The sequence below is a fragment of the Hylaeus volcanicus genome, chromosome 2, assembly GCF_026283585.1.
Source record: "Hylaeus volcanicus isolate JK05 chromosome 2, UHH_iyHylVolc1.0_haploid, whole genome shotgun sequence".
NCBI classification, from domain to species: domain Eukaryota; kingdom Metazoa; phylum Arthropoda; class Insecta; order Hymenoptera; family Colletidae; genus Hylaeus; species Hylaeus volcanicus.
Window position 1 is genome coordinate 24,516,311 of NC_071977.1, and position 16,933 is coordinate 24,533,243.

Consider the following 16,933-nt stretch of genomic DNA (forward strand, 5'->3'; position numbering starts at 1 on the left):
ACAGTGGTACTTTGATAGATTTCAGGGATCTTTAGCAATCAAAATAGAAGTCCATGAGACACGCGGGTAGACCGACTGCTCCTCTCGTAGTGCCTCATCCGGTCTCGTCCCTTGCGCCCTCGTTGCGTCGCCCTCCCACCGCGTACTCGACTCCCCCTCCCTGCCGCTCAGCCCGTAGTCCTTTCCCCCTCCATCGAAATCGATGCTACTCGCGGATCGCGAGTTCAGTCTGCGACTAGCCACCGCGTGTGCAACTTCGCTCCCTCTTTATCGCATTGTTTTGCCTTTACCCTTCGTCGCCCCGCTCAATCCACCCCCTTCTCGCGCGACGTTACGCGTACACAACGGGCCGATCGGCGTTCTCGCGACGATCGTCGTCTACAACGCGCGATAACGGGTGTCCGTTGCGAGATCAAGGATCGTCGATCACGTGTGACGTCCCGCGATCGTGGAAGTTTGAAACTCGTACACGTACACACGAGAGAACGACAGCTGGTAACCGGTAAAGAAATCCTGGTGGAGGACCATCGGAATGGGTATGGTCGTCGAGATGCAGAGGAAGATATTTCCTCCGAGACAAGTCTGGAGAACGATCCAGCGACGATCGGATGTGTAACGAGGCGCTATCGTCGAGGATAACAACCAGGCAGCTCCGGCTGTCCCCGTGCAAAAAGGGATTCTTCATTGGGTGAGTGGATGAGAATTTCAAGGAACTATTTTTACCGCGAGCATTGGAACCTTTGTGTCTGGTGTCCACGAAAGCGTGATTTCTTTTCAGAGGTATAATATAGGATTAACAAGAGAATGTTCACGCAGTGAACAGAGAATGTAGAAAGCTTTAATTACTGAAAATATTGAAGCTTCCTGGTACACCCTAGTGACCCTTGGACGCTCCTTTCTCTGAAAGAGGGTATACCATGAAGAATAATATTCAGAATGTGTTCTGTGTTAATTTGCGAAATTAATTAATAATTCGATGTTTGTCCCGACTCATGCGTCATGTTACGCGAGCACTGCGTCGGGATAGACAAGCTCGTAATTAACGCGTAACGAATGCGAACATTCGCCCAGGAGTCCTGCATAGTTGAATGATCCCCAGGTTCGGCCGATCCAGGTCATCGCGAAAATATTTCAAAACCATTGATGTAAAACCGTAACGCGAGCCGACAGCTCGTATATACGCTTTGAAACGAGTAGAGGAGTTTACCGTTGGGTCAGCCACCGGCCAAGTTTATCATGGACGACATTCGTTCTTCCATTATTTACGTTGGCGAAATTCGTGTCCTCTGATCAACGTTGGTTACAAACGTGGAGAAAAATGCTCGATGGACGTCGAGTTAGGATAGATTCCGCGGGACAGGCGAAATTGAAATACGTCGTTGGGAAATAAATTTAATATCGCGTCGCTTGTAGCGCACGGCTCTTTAGGTAAACTTAACCTGTAAATTACATAAACATTGCATGCAAATTGGGCTGATTCACCCTGCGAGGGAAACCATAGAGGCAAGTTCGCGTGTTTTCACACTACGAAAGCTTAGTGCCGACACAGACGAAACGCGGGAAAGCCTCACCCGTCACGTATACCCACGCATTTTAAGTCCTCCTTAGACAATGCAATTTCTATTCATTCCCGTTAAGAAACCAGGATTAGAGGCCGCAACCCTCGTCACTGGGACGCAAGAAATTAACGACTCGGAAGAGCTGGAAAGTTCACCGCCCGGGGTACGTGCGCTCGAGTGAAGTAGAAGAGCGTACGATAGGTCGGGCGGTCTGGTTTATCGTGACGTTTCCATTAACCCCGCGATACTCTGGTTAAAAATTTTAACACGGTCGTTTCGATAGAGTCTATCTCGCCGCGAGAGCAACGTAGGTAAATACAGGTGGCGTGCGTTCTTTTTTCGTGGATTTCTCTGAAATTGAATCACTGTTTAGTGCTGGGTGTACGAAGTGTTTCTATTCGACACGTTCTACGTTATTAATATTTTTATTTATATTTGGTGAATTGAATGCTTCGAGGCTTTTACCATTCATTTTCAATATTTCCATAATTAACAAAAATATTTTCTCTGGATCCATATCAAGAATAATATCCATATTCTCTAACCATGGCAACAGGGAAACAGCCAGTAACTCCGTGACGATGAAATCGATGTTTACCAAAAGAATGGGCTAGCACTAAAAATCAACAATCTGTATAATCATCTGGTGATCCCCAATCGCGTAAATTATAATAATCAAAATATTTCGAATATTGTCAAAATGGGTGGCGATTCAAAAACAACTACTCCCTATAAAGTACACTTATCTACCTCCAACGAAATAAAATTAATTTTTACTCCTTCCTACTTCCCAATCTTAATATCGCGACGATCGTACGTGACCCCCGCGAAAGTTTGTTAATTAATCGCTTTGGAAATATAATCCGCGTCGAGTGTAACTAATCAGGGAGAAACTCGGTCGGACGTTGACGGGCATGTTTGCTGCACCTATCACGTAGGGGGATGGAAATGTAATTTGCCGGGATAGAGTTAGCGCCGTTGAATGCCGTGGCCGAGCTTCGCCCGCCTGTTCTGCCCATCAGCCCCAATCTCCTCGCGGCGCGCCACCCATTGATCGCCACTACGGATTTTGCATGTAAGGATCCCCGCGAGTGGAACCGGGGCTACAGGGGGGTTGGCGGAGACTTTGGGCATCGCGTGGATAACGTTTGCGTGGAATTTCACGGGGGCGCGGCGTTGCGATGCAGGAAACTCGTTGGAGGTTCGTTCTCCAGCGAAAACGCGATGAAATTTGTGTTCCTTGATCGTGATGGCGGTGGTTTAATTTCGCAGTGGAGGAGGGTTGTTTCGACCCTCCAAGGTCGATTTATTAATTTTCTTGGCTGGTTTTTAAATGGCCTCCAATTTTATACTATTCGAGAAAAGATAAATTTGTTGTTTGTACAATTGAGAGTTATTTAGTATTTGAATTGAATGCTATGTGAGTCCATTATGAGCAATCTTGTAAAATTTCCTCACAGAACTTTTTAAAGGGTTGGTTTTATTTTTGTCCCAGCTGAGAAATGAGGACCTTTCCAATAGAGGATTGATGAAGTCGATTGTTCTGTCAACTGGATATCGTTGACCCATCTAGGTAGTAAATGAAACTGAATACTTTCTATAAATTTTTGTCTAAAGTAATAATATTTTTAAAAATCTATAACACGATATGCCGGTTACTGATCAGGTTGCTCTACGCAAAATCATGGAACATGTCTGAAGAGGTGAATCATTAAAATGAATAGAACGAATTTTTTTATCCGGGGAGGGGTTAATGAACGAACGTAAATGTACGCGTGTTTGTGTGAGTGAGTTATGAATGATCGACGAGTGCAATTAGTGTTCGAGAATTGAAGACTAACGAGCGGAGTTCGAGCCAGAGAGCTGTAGAATGAAGAGTCGGATCAGTATGAGGGCGTAGAATTAATATAGTCTCATAGTGCAAAAGGAGGGAGTTCTATAATGTAGAATTATCATTCCAAATCCAAATTTATTTTAAATTCATCATTAACGAGAAAAAATGCAATATCACTAATTTTGTGGTAATTTCTGCTATTATTTTTTTTATCTATATTTCTCGTATCTCAATTTTTTTCCACTCAACTTACGTCGACTAATAATACAAAAATTGGAGCAACTCCTCCTACATGGAAACGGTTTCATTGTCGTACTCGTCGGCGAATTCGCTAGGTGGTTAAGCTTGCAGTTACGATTAAAAGCACGATGCATCGGGCTCGCCATCTATTTGCATATAGGAAGCTCAGTATAAATTCGGTGGTTACACTGCGTCAGATGCAATAACGTAGGACGACGCATTGCACGTTAACACGTGTGCAATTGCGAAACGGTTACGTACGATTGAACATACGACGTGAAACGATTGATCATGGTCGATTATACTCGTGGACTGGCGTTGATCATCTTTTTCATGTCCTTGCCTCGATCCAATGCAGGTGATTTAGCAGGTACTCACTTTTATTAACACTGTAAGAAATTACATAAAAAATATTGCACAATGTTCAGGAATCAAAAAGTAACGTCCATAAATATTGGAATTTAGTTAACGTCAACAGTACCTGAAAAATATTTTAGTAGGAATAATTATCACATCTTAAATATTCGAAATTGAAATTGAATAAAATAAGTCTATAAAATCAGTAACATTCGCGTGCACCTGTCTTGAGTTTCCACTGAACAGATCTACAAGTATAAATTACTGTCTCTATGTACTTAGTATTTTCATTGCAATTGTAATTTGCAGATGCATTGTTGCATCAGCGATAAAAATGCGGTCGTGGAAAAATAGAGGTTGGTAGCCTCCTTAAGTTCAAGTGTAGTCCAAATTGATTCACATAAGTTTTTATGCCTCGCAAAATTATGATAATATTCGTTTTAAGCTTCCACCAGATATGTTGAATTAGTAATTGCCTGAGGTTGCATTACCTGTGCATTCAATTTTTATTTTTATCATTCACCGCGTACCGCATCGGGGTTAGCATTTTTGTTGTATCGTGTTTTGAATGAGTAAAAGCGTTGACTAAAACGTTGCTCGGAAAAGTAAAAAATATTTCAATAAACTACATTCAAAGAGCTTTTAAATGTATTAATTTTCGTTTACATTGTTGTTACCTAGCATGAATGAAAAATTTAGTTCTGGTCAACTGTATGTCTGAAAACTTGCGCACCATCGATTTCAGATCGATTATGTCATGGTTTCAATGAATAGAAACAGCAAACTAAAACGTTGTTCGAAAGTACAACAAGAAAATTATTAAACTACGTTCGAAGAGTTATCAAAAATTTATGCATTTTCATTTCGATGCTGTTTTCGCTACCCGTTAACAAAAATTTGGGTCGTTTCAACTGTTCATCTGAAATCGAAGTCCACTTGCTCACGATACGAGATACTGTTATCGTGATTCCGCTGAACAAAGCTAACTAAAGCTAGAGAAATGTCTCTTCAAACTATGTAAACGTATACTGAAGGAGCCACGTGCTTAGTAATTTCGATTTCATTTGGAACGGACAGCGATTTTTATAGTCAAAGCTTGCCGGGTTCCTTTATCTCGAGGATCGAAAATTGACCGAAGGTCGTCAATTGGGTGGAAAAATCATGGACCACGGACCGCGTGAAACCACGGCGATAAAATCACGCTCAGGAAGGCGCGTAGGCCTAACATTAGCGTGCGGTATGCGCTACCGTTGCGGTGCAACAATACAAATAGGGGCTGCTTCCGGGCGGGACGCCGGCACGGCATGGGTTCACGCATCGCTTACTCATTGCTGAACATCCGGTCGGAGTTGGTACCGCTTTTCAAAGCCGCGAAATTTGCTTTAGCTACCGGGCGCGACTTTAAAGCGCCGTTTTGGGACTACCAGCGGGCAAACAAGGTTTGATTTCGTGTCGAGCGACAAGTAACGGTTCCCGGCCGCCGACGGTGCACACGTACAAATCCGTCGTAATGACATTGTCGCGTGATGGAATGCGCGAGCTTTCGAGAGTGTTTCGTACGAAAGGTGTTATTTTGTTTCGACGAGAAATTCACGTCAGTGGCAGCTTGACAGGAAATTTTCAATGGGTTTCATTATGAAAGTCTCAGATCTAATTTATGTACTCACAATATAATTATAACGATAGGAGTTATGGAACATTAATGGGGGAATAGGAAATGTATGGACTATTTCAAAGTTTCTTGATAATGGAGTTTCAGTTGGAGTTTATTAAAACTTATTTCTTTATTTAAGAAAGCACTCTAACTTCAGCTCTCTTCAGTAAGAAACCATCTAGAATAATAATAGAATTTAAATAATTCATACACAAGTATTGGAATTCTCTAGTACTTTAAAACAATGTACAGTAAGCTAAATTCTTGGAATTCAAGGTAAATATTTTAAGGTAACAAATATTTAATTTTCCATCGCCCAATAAAACATTGAATTTCCAAAATTTGGATTTAACGATTAAAACATTTATTCGCCTTTGAGGTACAGAATTGAAAGGTCATTCAGCGTTCTGCTTTCAAACGCAATTTAAACAGAAATGGTCCATATTTGTTTGGAACAATGAACTTACTTTCCAATTTACTTTCGTTTTGTAACCTTAGTTCTGAATCTTGCCTATTAAACAACAAAGCAAAAGCTGTTTAACAGTCGTTAATCGAGTACCTTCAACAGAAACAGAGATCAAAACAGGGAAATATCGAACGTGGATGACAAAAGGGGTGCGTGATAGTTTGTTAAAAATGGAACACGCAATTTCATGAAAATTCGGAAACACGACAAGCCATGAAATAGGAATAAATCTTTGATAATTGTTTCCACCTACATATCTCGCGCAAGTTTCGCGTCCCAGCAGAATTCCTAATGCTTCTTTAACTTTGAATCCAATTTCGCCGAAAACTCAGCGAATCCAGCGTGTTCCTCTTGGCTTTCGCGCGGCTCCGTTGAAACGGTTAGAACATTATCGTAACAACGTGACGAAGTTTGGTAAAATTCATCGGTCCCCTCGTCTTCCGTTGAAATTGTTGCCACCCCTCGAGTGATCCACGTGTTTCAATGGAGCGCAGGAACAATTGATACATAAATCACGCGCTACGCGTTCGCGGGTTATAGGGTGGGGATGATTTATCAAAAAACGCGCTGTTTTACGAAAAATAAAACGAACCGGCGTCGAAAAAGTCGCGCTTTGTCACGATTAATCACGCTTGTTTACGTATGACCAGCCGAGGTCAATATTACCTTGGGTAACGTGTTAAAAAAATTATTGTACACATTGTTCATTCTTTCTCTATTCTCTCTGTTTTATGTACTGAAAAGTAATACCAGAATCAGAATTGTTTACTTCCATTCCTATCGATTTACTTTCTATTGACAGAATTATTATATTTATATTTCCATCCTGGTATAGATAACATAAATTTACTATTTTTAAGGAGGCTGTATCTTTAATTAATAAGCAATCCGATTTAACCACAGAACAGTAAAATTATCAATGATCGAAAGCTTTGAAGTAAAGAGAGTAGGATCATCGGTCCTATACCAGTACAATAATTAGTATGAATTCATTATCGCTTTCCAGCGTCAACAAGTAAGGTTAACCTTCCCTATAAGCGCATAAGAAGTCTGGCTGGAAGCTCGTCGAAACGAAACGTGGAATAATTTTATTCCCTTCTTCGTTCGTTTCTTCTATTTGTTGCGAGATCGCGAAAAATACGCGGTTAATCACGGCGCTATTCATCGCATCAGAATTTATCGCGACGGAAACTTTTTCGACATTGTTCATCGGCGGGATACGCGTTTTCGTTGACGGTTATTTACGCGGGAGCGAGAACGAGGCCAGGAATCGCGCGTAATTAATATCCGACTCACGCGTAATTAGTCATTGAAAAACAATGTTCAACGGTACAATGACAGCGACGCGTTCCTTCGATGCGTGTAATCGGGTTTAATTAAAATGTATTGTTTAACACGGATTAAACGTCGGTTGGAAAATAATGCACAACGAGTTGATATCATTCATTAACGAGCTTTTGAGAGTGTTTCGAAAGAGAGAGAACACGTTCGAACGTCGAATAATTGCCAAACACGAAAGCAATTAAAGAATAGATGAAAAGCGTGCGATTAAACTTGAAACGACGAGGGGGAGGGGGCTGGATTCGCGTGTTCGATAAGAGAAAATGCGAAGCGCTAGAACAAATTGCAACTTATATTAAATAATGGTGCTTTAAAGATTATCTCTCATTTTATGAAACTAAGCTTTTTGGAATATTACGTATTAATGGATAGGATTATGTGCTAGCCTTTTTCCTCTTAGGTATACAGTATAAATAATTGAGAAAACGTGTGGTATGATTTATCTAAGTTCTTCATCTTTTAAAGGTAGGGTTTACGAATGTTACACGTTAATAAAGAAGGTTATTACAATTGTTAATACTCAATTCTCCCTAACACTTTTCTCCACCAAAACAAAAATTAATAGAAACATGTTTTCATCGCCGGCACATGCAGAACCCATACAATATGTATTTCATAAAACAATTAATTTCGCATCCATTCAACCCTCTATTCGCACATTCATATATGCCGCAACTCCATAAAGTCCTCGATCAACCCTCGAACACCTAATTTCAACCGCGAACCAAATAATCGTTTTTCCCCAATCATATTTCCTAATTTTATTAGACAGTGAGAGGGGCTAAATAATTTGGGTGGAACAGGCGCCGGTTTACGAGTCTGGGGTGGCGATAGTTTATCGTGGAAGCGTTATTCGATTACTTGGAGGGAGTTATAGGAGCGTGCGTGCGTGTATCGCGCGCATAGGCGCGTTCCCCCGTGTCAGGTGTGCTCACTTTCGGTCGAGAAACGCCATCTGTTGCGTCCATCGATTTACAATGCCTCGCGATCGTTATTGACGGCGAATTTATCGGGCCGTAAATAAAATTTACCGTCGGCAAGACGCACGGAATGGTGTTCAGGGCGCCGGCTGCAATCGATACACTGCGAACGATGTTTGACGAATTTGCGGTATCCATCAGCTCCGACGTCAACCCCCTCGACTTTGTCGTTTATTTTATTCCTTTTTTTTCTGCCAGACGAAAGGAACAGCAAATAGGGTTCGCGTTCCTTTCCTTACCGGGAAATTTCCTCATTTTTAAACCAAACATCCGACATAAAAATGTGTGGATCGTTGGTGGTACGTTGAAAGAGTAGTGCATCTTCGAAAAGCATCAATTGTATATTAACGTAGTTGTTGGTTTTTAAAAAAATTGTGAAGTGAATGCTTGGATTGTATAAATGAAAAGAAAGCATTAATGAGCTTCTCGATAAATCAGAAATAAAGGAGATATAGATTTGCATTTATTTTTTATTTATTAAAACATGATGTTGTGTTTATCCATTTATGTATGTATTCTTCTATAAGTAATGACACGAATGTTTACAATACATTAATTAAAACGTTCCAGATTTGGAATATAAACCAAAAGTCTTTGTAATTAATCAGACTGCAATATCAAACATTTCTCTTTAATACCCGAAATGGGAAATAAAATTGCATCTTGTTTCAGCGATTCCCCAATCCATTTTCTCGATCACCCCGTACACTGCGTCAAAGAAAACTGTTTCCATAAAAGTACGTCTCCTTGAAAATTCGTCACGTTCCGAAGGGCTCCGTTTCCATAATACTCTTATGTATCATAAAATACATTTCTCCATTGTCTGATCGTGGCTGTCCTTACCCACTTCGTAGTTACGGCGTAACTCCCGCGACTGGCACGGTGTACTCCACATTCTCACTTTATCATCGGCAATACAAACGTCGTGAAGGAACGAAACTATCGCAATATTATTCATTCGTTATCGTCGAGACGCCACGTTGCATTTTACAGCGACGTTTTCAAACGTGTCACGTTTCCCTTGGTAAGCGGTGGATGAGGAACGCGGTTAGAAAGAAAACGCTGTCGTAAGGCTCGTGGATTATCGGAGTCGCAGCTAATTAGCCACGTTCGTTCTAAATTTGTTTTCTAACCCCGCCCGGTGACGGACCATCGATCAATGAGACGACGATGATTAGTTCGACTCGCGTGTCATTAGAACGCTCCAGAAGCAATAAGTCGACGGGGCTTTTTCATTATTCGCGACACGTAGCCGGAGTGCTCAGTTGAGTTTTCATTTCTCACGTGCTGTATCCTCTTCTCTCACCTCTCGAGGTAGCTACAACAACTGACTATTAAGCGAATGGCAGTTGACTAGTTAAGTATTTATTATCGCTACTAATATACCTTTCGTAATAGGAGTTTTGATGAAATGAATAACATTCGTCGATTTTGTAATTAGGTTGTGTTTGATTGCATCGGTCGAGTGTAATTGTTTAGATATTTTGAATTGAAATTATCTCGTCCCATGTTTGCGGTCTACCTTTCTTGGTCATTTTGAACTGATGTAACATTGCAATAACCTCGTGCACCTCGTCACGTAAAATATAAAATCTCTAGATCGAGAACAATTGAGTCAAATAGAGAAATCCATTTATATAAATAAAACTGAATAATTCTTACACTGATCATATAAGTGAAATTTCTCACTCCTACGAGCAATCTGAAAATATTCTCATGTTCCGAATTACTTTTCATTCAATTACGAATTCTCGTTCGCGTTAATGTTACTCATATTTCCTAAGTGTACCGTGCTCGTGCAGATAAATTCGCGCAAACTTCCACACGAGCGTGACACGTGATATTATAAAAGCCTTTCTCATCCTCGAACGCAATAACCAGATGCTCGAGCGGGAAAATACGGATCCACGGCGCGCAACCAAAATAGGGCGTTTCATATGTGACATGTTTTTTCGACTTTAACGAAGTAATTGAGTCGCAGTTCTCTCTGCGGAACATTTCGCAAAATTAGTTTCATCCACCCGCAAAGATAAACATCCCCGCGCCGAGGCATATTACACATACCTGGACAAATTCTGTTCGCGAAGGAATCACTGGAATGTGTCAAACGACGATTATTCCAACGATGAAAATATTCCGCGAGAAATAATATTTGCCGGGGGAGAAATATCCGAACGAGGTTTTCCGCGAATAAAAAATTTCTGACTCTGCTTTTCCGGTATAGGCAAAAATGACAGGCGACCAATTTTTCATAAAAAAATTGAGCTTTTTACATTCATTAAACACGATTCATGTTTATTAATTGAATCATTGGGCTCCTTTTTGTACGTTCCATGCAATAGTAGAGATATTTCGGAAATATTTGAGAGATATCGATGTGGACTGAAAATTAGTATCGAAACTGAAAATTACTGTTACTTCGAAAGTAGACACACTCAGTTGAAACGAAAAAACAATATGGAGAATGTGAAATTCGTTGGTTTTTGTGTTAAATTATGAAATAATTAATTTCGTGTTGAAAGCATTTGGATAATTCATACAATGAAAAGGGGGCACGCGCAACGACAAAAGAAATTACTTTATCGTTGATTAACAGGGTTCGCTGTGGCGCGAGATGAAAAAGATGAAGTTTCATTTATTGGCAGCAGTTGGTCGAGTACCTGGTTAAATTTCCCGTCGTCGTGGAACAGTGGGATCACGAACAAACCCGACCGCAGGTATCAGATGGTTTTTACCATCCGGAAATAGCCGGTTTCTCCTCATTAAGGGAATTTAGCTCGATCCAGAACGGCGTTGCTCGGCGGGACTATTCAGAGAAAGGACGCCCCAGCTCGCTGGGGATAGTGGCTGAGCAAGGGATCTATAGATCGAACACTGATATGCTGAGCTCACTTGTGGAATTACTCGCATTCGTCTGACCCAGAGTTTCACGCACGGCGTACAGAGAATAATCCTGTATCTCGTTCGTCGCTTCACGATCCGATTCCCAGCGATGTTGATGCTCTGCTGTTCGTCCCAATCTCCGACTATGTCTCTTTGTCTCTATCTCTCTCTCTGTGTCCCCACTTCCCGTTACACGGAATTGAATACGAAAGGATTAGCGGACTCCGGAGTAACACTTGCTTCCCGATTACTTCTACCCTGTTCAATTCTCTTTGGAACGTGTCTGAACCATGACCTCCGACTTGGAAACGTACAACATCTCGCGAAACTCTTAGGCCACATTAATGGCGCGAACTTATCGGAATTTAGTTTCTGGGAAGAAGAGCTGGATGTACTTGGTACAAGAGTTCCTTTGAATGTTCAGTTAGCGGCGCTGGATATTCAACGTCGAGGAGCGAATAGTTTATTTGGGCAAGCTAGGAAGTCAGTGTTACAATAAAAGTAATGGGAGCCTAGTCAGAAAGCTTCGAATAACAATACAGAAAACGTTAAGCATTTGCACTCGAAGCAATCCTCACACGGACTAAAAAATCTTGCTGTTTAATACCAAATTGGTATAATTTAGAGTTAGATTTCAGTCGCATGCGATCACCACACACAATAAGCGTCAATATTCCTCAGTACTTTATAATTTCTTTCTAAAGCAATTTAAAGAATCCCAGAGTACAATAACACAGAACTTCTAATGCATCTGTCCAAAATTCGGTATCCCCGAATATTTAACAACACAAAATCATCAATTTTAAAAGTTGATTGGATATGCCATCGTTAATGGTTTACGTTTGGCAATTGACGTCTAAGGTAGTAAAACGATTCCTTAAACAACGTTCAGGGGGCGACCCTCGCGCAATGGGGCAATTAGCACGACGCGAATACCCACGCATCGCTAATATCTGAATAGTTGAAATGCTATATAGATGCACAAATGTGCATTAGCAACGCGCACCACAGGATATTACGCGATGCTTTACGAGAGGCAAAAGCCCAGAAACCAATATCCTTAATAATGCACAACTGCGGCGCGGATAGGCGGTAAATTAAAGTCGGATATCGCGAGGATCGCGAAATGAATTTCGAAATCAGTTGGATTTCCCCGTGTTACCGTTCCTACAGTCAAATAGGTGGGAGCTGGGAATGCTTTGTTCGGGCACGATCAGATTTTGAAAAGCCATTATAGCCGGGCCTGGCCCTACGCTGCCAACTAAGGCTTTCAGAATCCCCTTTGGGCTCGCTGGGGAATGCTGAACTTCTGGCGAACTGATGGCGCCTGATTGGCTCGTTAAAACTGTTCCGCGATGCTCCATTCGGATATAATAAATTTTGATCGAAATATCGAACCTGCAACGGAATTGCTAAATACTTGGCCCTCGAACGTCTGTTTCCTTTGGCTACATGTTTTTAGAATTTTCTAAAACGTTTGAATACCTCCAACCAATCGAAATCGAGTAGTTAAAGAATCAAAGTTAATCGAGTTAAAGGAGAAAGAAGTACGAAATTATATCAACTTTTATCTCGAAAACTTCAAAATTCTACAAAATACATACATAAAATAATATTGATGCATTATTAAATCAAATTGATGGTGTATTATAAATGTAAATGGAATAAATGAATTAAAATTCAATAAGCGTAATATCCCCAACAAAATATAAATTCTCGTTAAAATCTGCTCCCGACAGTTTATATAATGTAAAAGTATCCTACTGGATTTTCGGTTTGCCTCGTGGATCGATCGATCGTGCAAGGGAAGACGCAAATTATCGGAATTCATGATTGCTTGTTAATTGTTATTGGACGACGCTGAGAGGCGTAGAGGCGTCATTCGAAGGATCAGGCTCGTGGAGTACGTATCATTACGTCGCGCATCGGTTAATGACTGCTTAAGATGGACTTCGAGTGCACTCGAGGATACCGAAATTTCCTCCTGTCGAGCAGGAACTGCTCGTCTGCCTCGTTAAGATCGTTCAATGATACGTTAAGATCCACTTACGCTAAGTCTAGTCGAAACATTATAACTACAATACGGGCTACGATTGCTGGTACATGCCGCTACAATTGTTAGATGGAGCGTAATTAATGCTTTGTACATAAACGGGTAACAATTTAGTACTTCGTGGCGTCACTCGAGAATGAATGAGAGGGATTCGTTGTTGAACTGGTCGCTCGTAATACGAGTCTTGAAAATAGAGGTACACTTGCAAGAAAAGTCTTATGAATATAGACGAAAAAGGAATGCAATTAATTCTGAATTGAGAGGATTCAGGAGGCAAATGAAACATAAAGATCGATTATAAAATGCATATCTGTATATTAATTGACTAAGAATGGTAATAACAAAACAATTACATACAATAATTCAACCATCGTCACAATATAATTGCACTTACTGTCTTGTGGTCCCTAATTGAATTAAAAATAATCATTGTTGCAGAAACGAAATATGGAAAGGGAAAAAGCTGGGGGATCAAAATATTGACTGAATTTGTCTGGTGTTTTGAACGAACAAGAGATAAACAATTTTTTATCAGTTACCGGTTGCATAAAAAACAAAACCTGAATTATAGAATGAAATATTTCACGGTGAACAAATAGAGATAGCTGTTCGATCGGATAAACGTCATAAATAAATTGCCATACGTCGGGATTTATCGTTATCTATTATTGCAATAAATTTTTGCTCGTGTCTAAAGTATGTTAAACATAGAGACTAAATCACCATACGTCGAAGAGAGGTACGGGACGAGATAAATTAGAAATACCAACGGTAAATTAGGCGGAATATTTCGAGATGTCCAGATAAATTCCACGCTGATAGAGGAATTTGATGCCCAAATATAAAAGCAGCAGAACATCGAACCCGCATACTTTGCTAATTCAGGAAGAGATAATTAGAAGCTCTAATATGCTAAAAATATTAATTGTATAGCCGTTAAAAATTTGTATAATAATATCGACGCTATGAAAATTCTTGCGTCTAAAATTATTATCCACGTATTAATGTTCAACGCTACTCGCCCTGTCAATGAGTATTTCTTTCGCAAATTAACATATCCTCCTGTACAAATACAATTTAATCAACTTAGCATCGTGTCGCCACACTTTGACTTCGTTAACGTCTCAGCCAGTCAATCTTGGGCTCCACACACTTCGTGTCCGCAGAGTCGTTTGAACGGGACTCGATCCCTCGGGCAGGTTCAATTACAGCCAACCAGACTGACCATAAATCTATCAACCATTACACTCAGTCAACACTGTCGTCGTAATCGAACGTTTGGAAAGGCAGACTGTAACTGTTTCGCATAACAACCCTCGGGTCACGAAGAATTCTTGGATTGTGTCTCTTGAGATTTATTGGAAAGCAAATCGACGAGGAGAGGGTCAATAATGGAAAACATAGGCTACATTCTGAGAATATTGCTTCAATTGTTAAACGAATTACTCGACAGTATATAACGATTCCTTGGGTCTCTATTGTTGCTACGGGTAAAGGATCTAACAGACACTGAAGAGGCCAAAAACGTCAAGCTTAAATGCTCCGAGATCTCCAAAATATTGTTACTCCCGATGCAACAATATACGTCCACCAGCACAACAAAGACGCCGCCAATAATGATAATACTTCGCCCTCTGGAGGATCCTTCGACTTCACCGAAGGAGCAGCTGGCCCTTGAGTGGTCAAGCTCTCGAAGTCCAGAGCCGCCGTTGATACGCATCCGTTAATAACGGCTTAAAACCGACTTTCGAGTCCACTCGAGAATGTCGAAGTTGGCTCCTTCTGGTGGGCTCGTCCGCCTCGTTAAAGCTATGGCGGATAAAGGGGGGCCAGCTAGACGGTATCCAAGCTCTGTTGAGCGGGGGCAGCCGTCGCTACTTGGAAAGGTAGCGGACGGGAGAGTAGATTGAACGCTAGCTGCCGCCAAATTGCTTTCGGGATTATTCGCATCCACCTGACTGTTTCCAGCCTGGGACGCCGTGAGAGGACATAAAGGATTGCTCGACGGAGACGTGTACGCGGGATATGCTCGCCTCACGACTCGTCAGCGCAATCTGGCCAACGGCCAACGCCCGACGGCACTTTTGACTCGTACGACGTGTTAGCCCCTGAGCGATTCCGTGTCGGGACTAATGCGAGCCGTGGCGTCGATACGGATAGCGGGGGACCGTTGTGATTAAACGTAGCTGCTCTGGAAAAGGACTTTCGTCATTTCCGCCAGCCTGACGCGCCAACTCATCCTGTCGGCGTTTCTGGAGCTTCGGTGGGGGAGACGTCGAGCGTCGACAGCCCTTCGCTGGACGAAACGTGTTTAATTCACAAACTCGGCGGACTGTGTACAATTGGTGGAAATTGAGCTGGTTTCAGGCGACGAGCTGCTTAACACTCGTGACTGATAATGCGCTGTTGCTTGAGACCTGGAGTTTGCGAGGCTTTGATGTATTCGCGTGCATGTCCTTTGGTGCACGTCTTGAGACGAGGGAGCGTCGACCTTCTTCCGGGTAGGGACCTTGTCGGTGGATGCTGAGCTGCGTTCATCTGCGGTATGCGTAAATGAAGATGGTAATGGTAAATCATAGTTTAGTAGAGCTGTAATTTCGCTATGTGTCAAATAATAGATGGAGTCGTCGGAGCGATCGATGCAATACTTCTGAAAGAAATTTTAAATTTTAAATTGGACAAACTCGAAAAATGATCGAGGTACACGTTAAACGTTACTAGCAGATGGTGCTTTTAACACGCGGAGAAATTCAGCTCCTGAACTTAGCAAACAGTAGCAAACAGTGATTGCAATTACGTAATATTTTAGATGTTGAAGATGAGTCGAACCGCTAGCTGAATAAAATACGTTATATTTAGTGAAACGTTTTCAGTGGAACGCTTCGGTATAATAAATACAAAATAAATTACACGAAACGCGTAAATATTAAATTTGTTTTTGGTTCATCGAATCGGAGAGAAACGGGCGAATACAAAATCTATTTTAGATTTATTGTGCCGCAGAGGAATCATGTAAACATAAAATTAATTTTAAATCGTACCAAAGAGTGCTGAAAAATCAAACGAAAATGCTTCGTGAAGCATGATCATTTTTCTTTGACATTCAAGGAGAACGGTGTAGAAATGTGTAAAATATTGTGCTCGTCCTTGTTAAGTATTATTACTTAATAAGACTGAATTTGAATTTAACGAAGGCATGCTCGGACTAACGACACGTTCAATTTCCTTCGCCAAACAGCCGCTCGTAAAAGTCATTTTAAAGTATCCCCGATCTTGACATGTAGACGTGCACGAGAGGGCATAAGATTGGAGTTTTTCGGTTAACGTAGTGACGGTGAAATTCCTCCCCGACGTCCACAGTTTTATTGGGAATAATGGAATATAAGCAGCCATAGAAGGGAAATGGATCGAGTGGTGAAGTTATTACTACGTTACGACAGCAAACTGCACGAGGCGAGGATTGTTGGGGACGTATCGCATGAAATTCAACGAAAGCACCGTGGGCTTATATGAACCCGAGCGAGCGGCAAGATTTCTCGACGAGGGAAAGGAATTTTTATCAAACT

The 16,933-nt window shown here is 41.3% G+C and overlaps 1 protein-coding gene across 2 annotated transcripts in view; it reads left to right on the forward strand.

Annotated features, from left to right (window-relative positions):
- The first annotated feature begins 232 nt into the window (after positions 1-232).
- The window catches only part of LOC128872155 (discoidin domain-containing receptor tyrosine kinase B-like), a 120,229-nt gene continuing 103,528 nt past the window's right edge, over positions 233-16,933 (forward strand). For both annotated transcript variants that reach the window (XM_054114565.1, XM_054114566.1), the window contains exon 1: positions 233-688. The gene's annotated coding sequence lies outside the window, so the exon portion shown is untranslated. The remainder of the gene's footprint in view (positions 689-16,933) is intronic.